The following is a 4,395-nucleotide window of genomic DNA, read 5'->3' as shown; positions in this document are numbered from 1 at the left end:
CACTCCTCTCCAATAGCTAGGGTGTTGCCCCATTGGAATGGTTGATTTTTGCTTCTTGGAGATATCTAGACTCACTCAAATCAAATGTAGCTACCACCTAGGTCATTTAGTTGTCATGTAGCTGTCCATTTGCACTTGCTACATCACTCAATTACCCACTCCACATTTTGTTGTCCTATTTGATTTGCCCAACATCCAACGGATGTTAGTTAGCTACCATGTCATCAACACCAAAGCCATATTTGGTTGTAGCAAACCCAGTTCTTCTATATACTTTGTGCTTTTACCCAATAGTTACCTAACTACCACCACCTTTTTTGGAGAGATCTTCCTTCACACGTTTGCATTTTCTCCTCGAACTAGTTGCCTAGCATTGGCCTTGATAGCAAACCATTATCAAAGAAATATTATGGTCTATCATTGATAGCTTGATGACTACATTCTCCTCCCTCACAAAGCATTCCTTCACCAATGTTGCTGTCAAGGCAATGGAGTCATCTCCAACTACTTTGCTCACCTTAGTACGAGTCCTACAAACATAGAACATTACATTTTTCACTCCATTGAATGATTCGCTGCAAAAGCTAGATGTCTAGGGCTTCAACTTCTCAAGAGGTTCAATGTAGATAAACCTTGGGCAACTAATGTTAAGTGCGCAATTAACAAGGCTAGATTGCCAAGGGGCTCATGGAGCATGCTTAACTAGGAGGGCAAACTTTTAGCTTCTTAAGTCAAGACAGCTATCAAAGGTTATTTGACTATGAAACATCCAATTTGCCAATGGAAGAACACAATCAAGAACTCGTGGATTTTGATATATTCCTTCTAAAGAATGTTCAAACCTTCCCTCAAGCATTTGAAGGGAACTAGAGTCCACAAGCAAGAAGGCCATGAAGGGTTGGACAAGATGAGTGGACATGTGGGATACTTCTTTATAGGAGTTGAGAGGAATATAGCCACCAAGGTCCAATTAGATTACTGCAACGTGAGTGGCTTATAAAGGTCTTGGGACTAAGATAAGTGACTATCAACTAACAAGATGGGACTTTTGGAGAATTTGGGAATGCTTTGACAATCGAAAGGGGAAACCAATTGACAGAATGAAGAAACGATCAGTACTTCCAAAAGTCAACTAGAGGTAAGATCCTTTACAACAACTATATGTAAAGGCTAGATATCCCCGAACTTGTATAGCCATATTGAATAGACATAATTGGGGCATATAGAAGAAAATTCCCAACCACCAATTGAATGTGTTATCTAGGCAAGTTATAAGGCCTGATTTGCAGGCTAAAGATCCAATTGGATCAATCCCAACTGCTCTTTGTCATAATAAACAGTCAACCTAGCTACTCCGTGTGCATAATACACATGAAATCAGCTGGCCACCTCTAATAGAAATGTAGTGAAGCACCTGCGTGGAGCAAAGATGTGGATTGACGTTACAAACTTGCATGATGTTTTACGAGGAAAGTATTTTTTGAAGATGGAGGTATAATGGATACGAAAAGCCTCGGACTCTTATAAAATTATTAGTGGTTTTCTTGCAAAAGATATGATCAAACCAAAACAGTGTTACTGAGAAGGAAGAGAGTTGTCCACATTAGAACTTGCAAGGAGAATTATCTTTCTTGTTTTCAAGATTTATGAGAAAGAAGGCTCGTGGAGGATTGTCCAGCTTGCTTTTAAGTTTCTGAGAAAGAGGGCCAATGCTGCCCCTTAAGCGACCTTTCTAGACATTTGACGGTTCAGAATTTGCCTTTTATCCGCTTTGATGTAAATCAGTTTTTTAAAATAAGTTTTCGTAATAAAAACAGGAATACCAACATATATAGAGCAACTACAACGTCCTACTACCAATTACAAGAGCATACATAACAAGATATCTTGCAAGGTGAACAATAAGCCATCACGACAATTTTCTCTTTCACGGTAATCCAACTTATGGTGACCAAACATAAATTTACAGTACGGCTGCAATGTCCATGAACGCTCGTGTAAGTGCACATCAGCTGGCATGCCGATTGGTCCCATTTGCTCGCTAGATAGGTGTTTTGTACTATCACTATACATCAAAGACACTAACTCAAAAGGTTTACATATGTTCAGACAAGCTCATGTGTATTGAGAGAAATGAGTAATCAGATGGCTTCGCATGACACCAGATCAGAGTCTTGATGTAGGTATAACCTCCAGATCAAAAGATTTATCAAAACAAACCCAACGCATAGTAGACCACACAATCGAGTAAAAGCAAAAGTTCAATCAAAACAAACCCAACGCATAGATCACATGATTGAGTAAAAGCGATAGTTCACACTACTATAAGGTCGATTGGTGACGCTCCATCCCAGCAGTGGACAACATAGCCTACCAATTATGGCAGAGTCTCATTATTGAGCCACAACTCCGTAACTTTCAGTACCCACAACGTCTGCAACTATTTACTAAAATATTCGTTCTACCACAGTTGAGAAACGTGTGGAACAAATTAAAACCATTTACGACACACCACCAACATCAGCTGAGAGAAATCCATCCATTTCAATAACCATTCTGACTATTTGCGTACTGTGATAACAAAATTCTACCCTTAAATAACACTAAATAAAATTAGGTGATAAGATTTCTACAGCCTCATGAAATTATCAGGGGCGGGCACAAAGAGTTCAAAACCATGACCGCTATGCATGCTAAGATCAAAGAGTGAGAGGATCCGAACTTAGAATATAAGAGGGGCTTCTACCTACCAGTTTAATCGGCCAATTAATTGAGCAAATGCAACGATAGTTTATTAGGACATTCACTTCTGTAATTGCAGTACGCATGCTCCCGATCCTCATATTAATCCTCCTACTCTCAAAACTACAATGCTCGATTAGGTAGCCACTTATAGCATTGCGGTACACACACTACCAATCTCCATAGACCACGTACTTAACGATCAAAATTACAAAGACCGTTTACAACTGCGCTTCAGTCCAGAGCATAACGGTGAGGCCATGTACCATCAGTGTGTACAGAACGTTTAGGTAAAATGCTGGGAATTGGTAGTTACCCATGGATGAGAACCAAAAAGCAGTGAAATGATCTTCCTACACGCACATGCGCTGCAGAAACTACGATCAGGAAAAACAAACTTTGCATTCGAAAATCAAGTTCCGATTCTTTATAAACCTTGACAAATGTTGTCCGGCATTTGGCATACGCAAAGGTAAAAAAATTGCGTCAATGACAAAACGTTCATGAAACAGCCACAGGAAGTACTGAGACTGCCAGAGATTGCTTGCTGACATCTTATACCGAGCATCCTAGCTGAAGTAAGCGTGCGTTCGCCCCCTCGGCCTCTATTTCGATCTTTGCCTCATCTTTCTGCGTTTTCGCTTCAAGCGACGCATTCTCTTCTTCTTCCACTGTCATATGGAAGCGAGGGACAAGGACGTAAGCGCGACGACAGATGCAACGAGCAGACATGAACTAAAACAACGGAATGCATCAGAAGAGAAGTCTAACCTTGGCTCTCATGGCGACGCTGCGGCAGGCTAAGCTCGAACCAGGGGAAATCGATGACAGTAGAGATCAACGCGAAGCAGACCGAGAGTCAGCGAAAGAATGCCGAAAAGTATTATAAGAGGCCTTACCCTAACCCTACGCAGCCCCCGACTTTCTAGACTCTGGCCGACTTACCACGAGTTTGAAGAGCAAAGTCGCGCACGTCAATTTGACTTGTGCCCCGTTACATGATGATACATGTACCAAGGCCTTGCCAACACGGCTGGGGTGAGAAGGGATAGACACAACAAAATTTATAACAAAAATAATGAAACAAACGCACATTATCGCATATGCAAGAGCATTGCTCCTTGGAAGATTGGTAACTCGCTCGCTCTCGCGGCTCGCTCTTGCTCTCTGGCCTTTTGGTCGAGGGTTAGGGTTTGCTGCTTTTGCGACGGGACGGGTTGCATGCGCGAGGGAGGCACTCATAATAGTTGGTGGGCTTTCTGTCTTCTCTCGTGCCGCCCGTTAGGGTATGTGCAAAAGTGCCTGCGTCTCGGGGGATGCAGATCCAGAACTCTGCTCAGACTGTGCCGCAGTTTTGCACCATGTCCTTGCCTATCACGCAGACGACGCCCCCTTCTCTCTCCCGTCATGAGCCTGGCATGGCGGGTTCTTTACAAAGGGCATTTGGGAAAATAATGGGTAACCCTTTGTTTAATGGACTCTCCGCTCAACATGCAGGTCTCGGACCTATTGGGCAACATGCAGAACAATATGCAAGAAGAAGAGGAGATGGACTGTCCTCAGGATCTGGAACCGTCCACCTGGGAGGCTTTGCAGAACAGCTGGCAGGTAGCAGTAATAGAAGCCCCGCATACCAAAGGGAGAGTCTCCAAG

At 42.7% G+C, this 4,395-nt stretch overlaps 1 long non-coding RNA gene across 1 annotated transcript; it reads right to left on the bottom strand.

The window, feature by feature from the left end:
* Nucleotides 1-3,125: 3,125 nt before the first annotated feature.
* LOC148036978 (uncharacterized) lies at nt 3,126-3,772 on the bottom strand. The gene is made up of 2 exons (XR_015690767.1): nt 3,514-3,772; nt 3,126-3,413 (listed from the first exon to the last, which is right to left on the bottom strand). It is a non-coding gene; the product is annotated as an uncharacterized LOC148036978 (long non-coding RNA).
* Between the last annotated feature and the right edge of the window lie 623 nt (nt 3,773-4,395).

This window comes from Lygodium microphyllum, chromosome 4, assembly GCF_053477565.2.
Source record: "Lygodium microphyllum isolate KBCC chromosome 4, Lygodium_microphyllum_v1.1.10, whole genome shotgun sequence".
Classification (NCBI taxonomy): domain Eukaryota; kingdom Viridiplantae; phylum Streptophyta; class Polypodiopsida; order Schizaeales; family Lygodiaceae; genus Lygodium; species Lygodium microphyllum.
The sequence above is the reverse complement of the archived record's forward strand: the minus strand, read 5'-3'. Positions and strand labels throughout refer to the sequence as shown.